Source organism: Solea senegalensis, linkage group LG10 (assembly GCF_019176455.1).
Source record: "Solea senegalensis isolate Sse05_10M linkage group LG10, IFAPA_SoseM_1, whole genome shotgun sequence".
Taxonomy (NCBI): domain Eukaryota; kingdom Metazoa; phylum Chordata; class Actinopteri; order Pleuronectiformes; family Soleidae; genus Solea; species Solea senegalensis.
The window spans coordinates 13495314-13507629 of record NC_058030.1 but is presented as its reverse complement, the minus strand read 5'-3'; positions in this window follow the sequence as shown (position 1 = coordinate 13507629).

The following is a 12316-nucleotide window of genomic DNA, read 5'->3' as shown; positions in this document are numbered from 1 at the left end:
TTTAAACATCAGAGAGCTGTGAAGAGGTGGAAATTAGGGATTTGGGTCCAGTGTGATGGAAAGTTGTGTGGCTACAAAAATAGGATGAGTGAAGGACAGGTTCTCATCTGAACTGGGTGTGTTTCAACAGAGCACCTGCCCGTGTCAGCCGTCTGTCTTTACTCTAGAACAATCTGAACATTTCTAGAAAATGCAGCTGACTTACTGGTTTTAGATGGAATTCGTCTTCATCAATAACAAACACCTATAGAGAATGTGTTGGGAGGTGAATCATCAACCATATGTCTCACAGACCAGCTAAATGGAGTTAAGAAATGGGAATTGATGCTGCTGCTCCCCCCCCACGTTATTTTGATTTATAACAGCAAGTCAAGTTGAATTGCACTAAAAATAACAAAGGAGCAGAAGAGGCACTTGCAGTTCTATATGATTGTATTGATTTTGATAGCTGGCCCTTGTTTGTGTGGCTTGGGGCATATTTTATCGAGAGCAGTAAAATAACAAAGGAGATGGGCTGGAAGTTCCCCATGTATACCAATCAGAATTTATAAATTGCTCCATTACCTTTATTTCCCTTGGTTACTCTGGGAACATTAGCAATTATTCTCTCATGGGCTTGGCTCATAAAACTAATAATCTGGTGATTTAGTGCCTCGTGGCACAGTGCACCCAGTCTAGCCCATTCTAATTCATTCATCTTGCCACCTATTAGTTTTAGTTTGGAGGGACAAATTGCTTTTCAAGAGAAAATGGGTCAATAGGTGTCCTCGATTAGAAATTGCTAACAATGTAACACTTTTTCTGTGCACATGTGTTTGGTAGAGTGGCACTGGCTGATTATCATTCTATTTGCATACTGGGAGGTTGCCTCAATTATCTTTCTTGGGCTGCATGACAAATTGCAAATAGCCAAGGTTATATATGCAATTCTTAATTTATTCTGTATTTGCTGTGTGAGTGTGTGTATTGGACTGTGTGCATTCTTACTAGGTTATGTGTACGCTGCAAAATGAAGTCAACATTGTTCTATTTCTTATTTTTTTCCCTTCGGTGTGTGATTATGAAGATGGATGTCAGGTCCTGTGAGCTGAGAGGTCTTCTGCTGCATGGTGGCTCCATCCCACTGTTCCATTAGCAGCTCTCCAGGGAGACAAAGACCTGGAATCTGGGGAGACAGACCCAGATTAGCTCATAAATCACTGCCCTAGGGACCAAGGAAAAGCAGTGACATCATCACTCTGAGACCCAGTGTCTTCTAATGTCGCTGAACGTGCAGCCAGCAACAGTGGCTTTCAGCTCATATGAGTTGGCAGACGTCTACGGTAGAACACATTCCATTTTAAAGCTTTTTAATGTCATTATTCTTCCTTTGATTAGTCTTGGTGGAGAGAAATGATACCATAACATATTTGTATACTGTGTCTTTCATCTGAAAACAGGGTCTGTCACGCAATACTATCAGACCCGACTGAGGGAACATTCATTTGTATACACCATCAGAGCAGGTGCAGGTGTAATTCAGCAGTAATTCACTCCTTAAACATTTTGTGTGCTCTTTTCTGTGTTTTCAGTCATAGTGTTTTGCAGCCACCTCACTTAAGTAGCGCGATGATGCTGTTGTCTCCATCTGTCTTGATAAAACAAATCACTTCCTGTGTACAGCTGGGTGACATGAGATACTGAGAAACACACAGAGAGTTGTGTGTTAACATCTCTGTCATGCAAGTATTTTTGTCCTTTCAGTGACTTAATCACTTAATTTTGACAATTAACTCATTAAAAAGTTTATTTTTGTTTTCCTGGGCTTGAAACCAGCCAAGTATTTAATCTTTGCATGAACAACAATTACTTCTGTAGATATGCTTATGACTGTTACACACAAGCATTCACTCTAATCCTGTCACAGTACCAATCTGTACTGCAATAGTGCTGCTGTTCAAGGGCGGCTGCTGCTGCTGCTGCTGCTGCTGCTGCTGCTGCTGCTCGCTGCAAAGCAGCTGTTTGTGAGGCCCAGAGTTGTTGGGTCTGTAATAAGGCCTATGGATTCCTCCCACATTCCCACATGCACACACTCAGAGGCCTGTGGTCACACAGCTGCCCCTGCCTGGCCAACCACTCCGACCTCAAAACATCCCCTCTCTGGGTGGGATGACAGAAGCAGAGAGCAGGGAGAATAGAAGGAAGGGGGATGTTCCTCCATTAGTTGCTCCCCAGATGTGGCTTGTCTGTCTGTCTGTCTGTCTGTCTGGAATGTGCTGTACAGTAGACAGCTGGAGAGTTGTTTAGACAAACTGGGAGGGTGTGTTTATGTATCCTAAAATGAACCTCTCACAGTCACATGGCACCTTGGTGGCCTCTGGACCACTGAGAGCATGTCCAGTGTCAGCTCCTCCCCCCTACACAGCTGTAATACAGACATTTATGCAAAGTGAGGCATACTGTCCACTAATGTCACTATGAGTGTATGTAGTTTACAGCTGACAGTGAAAACAAATGCTATAGGGTGAGCGTTTTGGCCTAAATGGAAGTTGACAGTTTTAATTCCACTTCCTCTGGGGACTTGGTTTAAATGGCTGAGAGGAGCCCTCTCCTACAGTACACCCCAGTCCTGCTTTGTTAGTCTGTGAAGGGTGGAGAGGATACATTTGTCGCATGAGGGGAGTCATCACGGTCCCCCGGCGGCCAGCCTCCGTCCCCAGCAGGCTCTGCTGATGTAATCTGCCAGACTAAAACTTACATTTACACAGGATCCACCGATGAGATAAGAGGCCCTAAGGCCAGCTTATCTGATGCTATCAGAGCAGAGTAGCCGAGCCAACTTTCCTTCTTTCCTCCCCTGTGTCCTACAGTCCTGTAGCTCTGTCAGACTGCAGCTGATTTGTGTAATGACATCAGAGGGAGACTGAGGCCTGGCGACAGTGGCCCAAAGGCGCCCGAATCATAAACCTAATTGGTGGCTGTCGCAAGTTAACTACATAGCAAATTTCCACATTCTCCCTGTGCTGCTTCAGCTTTTGAATGGCCGCGAGCTGGGAATAGCTTTTTTTAAACAGCTTGTATCATTTGTAAGCAGCTTCTGTATATACGGTTTGCATGTTGTCAAGAGGTATTTACCCAAATTATGTAAGTATTTTGGGACAAGAATTTTGCTCTACTGTTATTTTTGGAAATGATGTGACCTATAGCATTTGCTCAGCTTGCTGCATGGTTAACTCTACCTTCCAGTGAGGTTTGGGGAACATGAGGAAAGGTAACTAGGACATAATGAGGAAAATGATGTGCACATTTATGAAGGCTATTTGGCTTCTTTGCCTGAGGAGCCATCATAATGATGTGTAGGCTGTCTTGGTTACACAGCCATAGTCATTGCACACAACCACAGTTCCTCTGCCAGAGGCACCCACTACGCCACCACATTCAGAAATACTGAGTTTGGCCCAGCCAATGGACCGGCTCCACTTGCCAGGGTTAAGCGGCCTCTCGACCTCAAAGCAAGGGGTCAGTGTGGAGGAAAAACATCACACAAGAGCCACAATTGCAGCCCTCAAACATGAAAAGTCTCTTTTTATTTTTGACAGGCTTCCCACTTTTAATGGCCGGGTCTATGTGCTGCATAAACAAACAGTGAGGCTTGGTCTGTGCAGGCAGCCAACACCAGTGGCTTTGGTGGTGAGTTGGATTACAGGCTACGATGGAGCTGTGGTTAAGATGGCACACACACTGAGCTCCACTCAGACTGTGTGACAGTCAATCGAGCTCTCTTCCACTTTCAGCAGTCGCTGCATCGTTTCCAGTTGTGGCTTCTACAGGAGCCGTGCTACACTGTGGGCCCAGTTAGGTGTAAGATATTTCCTGCATCTGCTGTTTTATATTATGTGTGTTGACTTTATTTCTTTATACACTTAAGAGAGTCATGTATATGTTTAATCCTTCACCTCATATCACTTTAGGTCATGCCGGGGTACAAATAGGTTATTGTTCTTATTTTGTCTGTGAAAGATAATCCGTCCTGTTTTTGACTAAGTTTGCTTTCAAGCAGATTTGTAGAATTGCAAAAAAAAAAACAACTTAAATGCAAAGTCAGGAGTTGCCATTATGCAATAAAGTTAGAGCTAATCCCCCTTGTCACATACTGTACAGTTAGTGTATTTGCTGCCGCTGCTCTGATGATTCTGCTTGTGTCTGCTCCTCCCATTCCTGCTGCAGTGCCTCCTTTTTCCAACGCCGCTAATGACAATGAGTTTAATTAGTGCCAGCAGATCCCCCCACTAACTGTAACTTCATTAACGGCTGTCAACAGGCCAAGCAACACTGCACATAAACACAGCTCATTATGACTCTGCCCTATCTTTTGTCTCCTCCCTGCTCCGGGATCCAGCTCAATTTATCTCTATCTATCTGTCTCTACATATGCAGATATAAATCCCACATTATAATGAGCGTCCTCTGCCCGGGATGGATGGCAAGCCATGAGGTCATTTTTCATTCCCTGTACAGACTGTGAACCAAAAGTAGGCTTTTGTTTCCCATTCACAGGGAAGAAAGAGAATTGATTTTTTTCTGTGTCTGAGATGGATAAATCCAACATTTGGTGTTTATTATCCAATCTGTAGATGAGAAGATTTTAATCAGATGAATCTTAATCACAAGGCAGTAAATTGGTGTCAGTCAGGCTATTGAGTAGATGGTGGAAATCCATCATGTGTGTGAAATGTATCTCATTGATTTATTCTGTGACCCACACATCGAAAACATACCACTATTAACTTTACAGCTCATGTCAAAATGCATCGACTGATTCTTGCGCAGTCTTTAGCAACAAGGATCAATTTTCTCTAATGAGGAGCTCTGATGCTCTGTGCAGGTGTATGTATTCCCAACAGTGGTTCTGCCTGCATACAAGTAAAACTGGACCAGTAAATCTAATCTCATCCCACAGAGGAGTGAATTATGAGACTGCTGATAGTTCACTTTATTTTCAAGAGCTGTGTGTATGACATGTAAATGTGATTGTTGGCCCGGTCAATTATCCTCGATCACCCCTCTATTTCACTGCCATTATGCAGTGTTTAAGCTCTGTTTAGCTGCTGATAGAGAGATAACCCCAAGCTTTGTTTGATTCCTGACAGGCACGGCTTATAAGTCTGTGATTCTGAAACCTCTCTAATCAAAAAATCTTTTGGAGCGAGCTGGATGCAGTCTGCAGGGGTGAGCATCTTTAAAGCCTTTCATGTTCCCTGGCTAGAGGATGGAAAGGGAAGAGGAGGAAGCTTCAGCAGGTACACTGTGCTCTTTGTTTACCCTTTCTCTTACCAGTCTGCTGCACAGATGGCCAACAATTATTTCTCTGTGTGCGGATTGCCGCTGGCGAGCCACCAGCTTTTCAGAGATTGGTGTAATCCTTTATTATTTATGATTGTCTGGGATTTTTGGATCAAGATTTAACACAATCTGTTGAATAACTGAGAGGAGCGGGAGGCAGCACAGTGGAATGAAATGCAAACAAAGAGAATGGAAATGATGAAGTCGGGGCATCGATAATGAAGATGTGATGCTCACTGTTAGTAGAACTGCTGAATCCAGCACACTTTAATCCCATTAACACTGACTAAATATACCATTTGTTTTAAGCTTGCCAGTGGTGGTGTCTATGCTAATATCCTGGCTGCTCAAGGCGATTTCATAAGACTTTTGGAGGGCACTGGCTAATAATTAGATTTAATAAGGAAGTCAATTTCTATCCTCATTTGAAATAAAAATAAGAAGCTTAACCTCTCCTAGGAGGGGCATTAATTTGTTGATTTGGTCTCACTTTCTCTCGTATGGCTTCTGTCTCCATAATTCTTTAACCCTTTTCTTCTTGTGTCCTTATTTAGGAAAAAGTGTTCTTGGGAATATTTACACCTCTAGAATATTGTGACATGTTATCAATATCCAAACTATTTACAACCATTAAAGCTAATGGGTGTAATCCAACCAGTAGATTTAAAGTACAACAATTAGATAAATACTTGTATTCATGGATTTTCTGACTCCACTTCATCTGTTTGATAACTGACATTACTTGCTGATATAGATTTTACAAGGAGGGCAACGTCAACTATAGCCAGCAGCATATTAAGAAGTTCAAATGATCTGCTGCTCGGCCAACTGCAGCAGAAAATTCCTGCTCGGGGGCTTCTGCATCAATATTGATACTTTACCGTTATTATTAATATGACAGTGTAAGAATAATCCATTCCAAGTGAATGTACCAATTCTTCATTGATGCATTACTAGTATTTCACTGTTTGCTGCGTCTGGTTTAGTTGGAGCTGGTTATAAATGCTTAAATATCCTGATTCTCTTGACTGAAAATTGCTTATTGTGTGACATACTGAACTCAATGTTACCATCATCATGTGTTTAAGGAAGCTATTACGGCATTTAGAGGAGAAGTTACTCACTGGGGGAGGGGGGACTCAAATGAATTGTTGAAATCAAAAATATAATACACAACTGTGGCCTGACACAGATCATTTGTGATGGTTACAAGCTACAAAGGTTGAGGACACCAGGTTTAATATAATGTGTTGCATTAAGACTTGTTCGTGTAAAAACTGAACCTGTGATGTACTACAACTTTCAAATGTCGTACTCAAATAAGAGTAGCAGGAAATGTGCTGAGTTACTTTTCACAAGTGAAGGTTTAGAATACTACATTTTCCACTGATGAAGTGATGTCTATACCAAGTTGATATACTTTATGCTATAGTATATGGTGTAGGTGCGTGTGCCCTGACCGGTCCTGCAGGCTGCAGTAGAGCTCATCATCCTGGCTGACTGTGAGGCTCAGCTCTGTCAGGAAGGGCTGATGAGCAGAGGTTCCAGCTGGAGGAGCTCTCTGATCTGCTGTCAGAAGGCAGGCTCACTCTCCCCTGCCCTGATAACTTCCTCAGCTCTCTATTATTCTTCTCTACTCAGTTGAGTTTTTTTTTGTAACCCCCCACCCCCTTGCTCTGTCTCTCTTTTTCAACTTAATAATGGAATCAACTACCCTCCAGAGCAAGCAGAAATGCTGGCTGCTGGTGGAGGAATCATGTGTCAGTCAGCAGGTATAGAAGCACTTGTGGAGTCAATTTGGCATGGAGGAGTGGAGCTATATTACCGTGTACCAGGAAATATGAAATGCTCCTCAGCGAGCCAGCCGTGGCGAAATGCAGTATATGAGTGTAGAAGTCTGTGGTCTCATCGGGAGATTTCTGAGATACTACACAGCTCACATAGTCATTATGGAGCTACTTAAAAGGCTCTGCTTCCCACTGTGATGAATTCAGATTAGCACTTCTATAAAGTTGCTTCATTACATTTCTCACAGTTGAGATTTTGCCCTGCCACACACTGGCACATCTCTGTTTGATTTCAGTGAATGTGATGTTCACCCTCATGAAGCGCTCAACCAAACAATTCACACACTCTGACCTCAGTAGCAATTGCACTTTTCATGCAGGGGCTGTTACCTTGACAACATGTTTTCTTTTGAGACAGTCATGTGAAGTCATTCCCCTCCCATGTGAATGTAATCACCAACCATAACTGAATTTGGAGGAATCTTTTCAATCACATTAGCCATTTAGCAAACTGGATCCGAGTAAGAAAATCTTTGTTGAGCAGCTCAAGGCTTTTCCAATCAACTGGTGCCAATTGATGATTAGTTTAATGTTGACACTTTTCATTGGTTTTGACTCAGAATTATGACACATCTCCAGAAGGAATAATTACACAAGCTATATTTGAGTCTATGTAGCATATAGCTACAATATTGCTTGAGGTAAGTTGAACAGGCTCTTATTTTGCTCATTCAGATTCTTGATTAAATAGTGTGAGAAGTATTTATCACCATCACCTCGATGAGAGGAGGCAAGATAATAACAGTTCTGCTGTGGACACAGAACTACAGAAACAGAATAACAAGCCAACAACTTTGTGTGAGAATGAAGCTGCAGTGGTGCATCAGTTTCCCCCAAAAAAATGGGATGTGTTGCAAGTTGAATGTAGAGCAACATTTCTGTGAATTTCTTAAGTGTGATGAATTTAAATTTGTGTATAAACTTTAATCAAAAGCTGAGGAAGTCACACTTATATTATAGCATGGGTAGGATGACTAACACAGCCAACCCCAGCTGAAACTTGGGAGGTAAAACCTGTTTTCAGGTCATTGGTTCATCACAGAAGCTACATACATTAGTTACATACATGAACAACCATTCACACCGTGTCACGCAGACATGTGGACAACTTCCTGACAGAAATACTCAAACCACAAAATCACAGTTTGCTTGTGAAAGAATTAACACCAGACTTTGAGTAACAAAGGAGAATCATTATCATATAAAGACACGTTAGTGTATAATAAGTCGGCAAGCTCATGTGTATTCACTCTTGCAGATGGCTGCCACTCTCAGGAAGGCAGGAAAAGAACAAACCACTGTGACACTTTCAGAGTAGCATATTGGTTTGCAGATTGACATTTGAGATGCATTTTCTCTTGTTTTGTTGTGTGACCCTTTAACATTTAAGATTTCATTTCGAAATCCAGTGTGTAGAATTGGATGGTGACCAGCGGTTAAGTTGTCGATTGCAGTCACTTGAATACCCTTCACCTCCATGTCCCTCTCCAAGCTTGTTGGACCCAAAACAAATAAAAACATTCATAGAGTTAACACAGCATATAGCAGCGGCAGATTAATTATGAATATTATATTCCATCTCTGCTACAAATCCTAAAACACCAGACCCGATTATTATTCAGCTGGAGTTTATAATAAAATCACAGATGCTCTCCTTAAATGCAGCAGTGATGCCTGCATGAATCCTGATATTGCAAAGGTGTGCATGCCTGTCATAACAGAATCATATCATCTGAAAATGTTGTGATTTTTTAATAGTCAAAGAAAGTGAACTATTCAAATAAAAATGCCAAACAAGTATCTGAATATAAATGTGTATTAGAATTTGAGTTCTTGTTCTACACATGCTTATATTTACAGAGTTAGAACCCAAATAAAATGTATGTATTTTGTTTCACTAATTCTTCAAATAAAACATAAGCTTTTACTGGGTAAAGCCTTGTGTAATACTTATTTCTGTCTTTGACTGACTGCTGAGAAGAGAGATCTCATTTTAATTCAGTTGCTTCTGTGTTTTCCTCATCCAAATCTACCCAAATAGTTCATCTTTTTTATTTTGAGACACTGGTCATGTTTTGCATGTTCCCCCTTTGATAATGGCTTTGATCCTGTTTTTCATTGATTACTCTCAGATGAGTCACCCTGATAACACAGTGCAGGCAATTCATCTTTCCACCACACACTGTGGGCCCTTTGTTGCAGGCAATGTGGGTGCACGAGCGTGCATGTGTGTGAGTTTCTGCCTCCTGCGTATGAATGACACCGTGCAGCACACAGCATGTGTGTGTGTGTGCGTTTGTTTGTGAATGTGCAGTATGTCTCAATGCATCTCCATACAAACTGCATGCTTGTACAGTGACGTCTTAGTCACAGCTTCACAAACCCCAGCCTCTGCAGTAACAGGGGCCTCATTTTCTGCTTCACCAACAGGAAAGTATAGGCTGCGTGAAAGAGACAAATACCCAAGTCGTTTGGAAATCACATTAATGAGCCATGTGATCTCCAAATACAACCAATAAAGGCTCGTGATAAGTCCTTCCACCATATCGATGATCTTTGGCTTATTTTCTGGCTGCAAATCTACATCAAATACCGTTGGCAACATGATAACGGTGTGACCCCACATCAGCTATTCTGTGGAAGAAGTTAAATTCAGGGGCGTTTTCGGGGTCACCTTTCTCTTGTGCTTGCATTCTGTTTCCATCATTGTCTTCCTTTTCTTGTGTTTGCAGTTTATTATTATTATTATTATTATTATTATTATTATTGTTATTATTATTATTATTATCATTATTATTATTATTAGAAGTTTGTACACAGCATGCATGCTTTATATATGCTCAACGTCTCCTTCTCTGTTTTTGGTATATTTCTGGGTGCAACATTACAGTGCCACATACAGGCCTGGCATATGTACTACAGCTATGTACTTTTTGGAGGGTTTTGTGGGGATTAAGACTAAGTTCTTGAAAAGGATGCAGTGTTTAGAAAAAAAATGTAAGAACGAGAAAAGAAGAAAAAACAAAGATACGGCCTCATTTGGTTTCTAGCTGTAACTGTGGTTTGGAAAATGAGTTGCTTCTCAGTTCAAAGTGGCAGGAGTGAGGACAATCCTTGCTCTGTCAAGAATTAGAGGCACCTCTGCAAATAGGCCAGTGTGTAATGCCTGAGGGTGGGAGTTTCACCGAGGCTGGGATTTCCGTGTAAATAAACAGTATGGGGGTCTCAGTGGGTTGAGAGCCCCCTCCTCCTGGGGTTTGGCTTGGCCTTTTGTTGCCTTTAATCCAAGCACTCTCTATTGAAAAGCATGAGGGGGTGCCTGGCTGAGATTAGCCCGCCAGCTCTTGTGTGTGCTTGAGTTTCTCACAGACTGCCTCCATACTTTTGGAAATAACACAGTTATCCCACATCTTCAAGGTGGCTGACAAGAATGACAAGTAAGGCAACTGCTGGGCAATCTCAGACCTTAACACGACAAAATGACCTTAGCGTTCTCACATTGCAGTCAGTGTGAATCACTGCTGGTTTTATCACAAGATAAACCACTCCTAATAACATCACAAACACAAAGATTCAAAACAGAAAACTGAAAGAGAGAGAGGCATTTTTATTTTTACTGCAACATGGAGCGTGACAATGACAACAAAAACAAAACATACAAAGCAAAACATATTCCGTTTTAGATTTCAGCCTCTACACATCAAAAACATTTAGATCCAAAACTACATAATCGTGAACATATGTTGGACTATATACAACCTCTCTGTCAGGCTTATAAAGACCATACAAGTGAAAAGACTCAATATATCCTCATGACAACTTTATGTATGTAACACCTTGCAAAACTGAGGTGATTAACAATTAAACAAAGAATGCAAGTGTTTAAAATAATTCAAGGTAATATATTCTATGGTTTGACGGCGCTTTATATTCCATATATTGCTAATTTAGCAGTTGTGAATGTGTGTTGTTCATTAAGACTGAAGACAACATAATTACGCTGCCTTTTATAATGCATATGATAGTGCTTTTCTTCATTTCACAGGTTTGCTATCACAAACAATACACCGCTATTTAAATAACTTCTACTGTTTTTTTTTTTTTAATTGTGCAAGCTTTAGAGCCCAGCCTAACAACATAACAGCAATGTTAGGTAATGTTTAATGTCGGAACAGGTCGACTGGTGGACAAGATCCTTTTTTGTGCGCACAGGCCCATATGTAAAGGAAAACTACAGGTTGTAATGTTACAACTGTTTGCATGCTTCCTTTCTTCCTTTGTTTAATATAGGCTCTCATTACCACGTGGTGCTAACAGATTGTTTGAACTGGAGAGAAAAGCCATTCGGAGCTAATTAAGCAGCCATTCCCGGCTCTATTCACCGGCAGAGGAGCGAGGAGCACAGGCATTTGTCAGCGCTCGACCCCGCGTGGTATTGATTGACAACGCTACTCCGTGAGTGACAGCCTCCACGCCGCTCGGCCAATGGCAGGGCGCGGAGTAAGTGCGCCGCGCTGCCATTGGACGAGAGGCCTTAAAGCCGCAGAGGAGACCCACGTGGGGACAGAGACGAGGCTTCAAAACAAGGCGGAGTAGCAGAGAGCTCAGACATGGCTGATGTTCATATCAGACAAAGGCAATCATCTCCCCTCTCTCTCTCTCTCTCACCCTCACAGGCGGGAGCGTGGACGTGTTGTGCAAGAATCAGGAGAAACTTATAAAAAACCCCACAGTATATGACGAGTTGTGTCGCCCTCGCGGCTTCAACATGGAGGTTATCGTCGATTGATTGGTTGTTATTGTGCCCTTCACGCTCTCATCATGTGTGGGAAGTTAACCCCCCCCGGTTTTTAAGCATTGTACATATTTTACACCAACATTTTGTAACAATGTTATAAAAACTCCACCCACGTTTCCTTTTATGGAGATACAAACTGAAGCATGCTTCACCCCTCCTCATGATGGTGGTCTCACCCAATAATTCATCAACTTTATGTGGGCAGCAAAATAAAATAATAATAATTTAAAAAATCACATTAATGAGGCTCGGATGTGGCATTAGTGCTGTCCAATGTGAATGTTACCATCGGCGCACTAACGCTGCTGCTGCTGAACACAGTGGGACGGACGTATGAAGAATCCTCAGC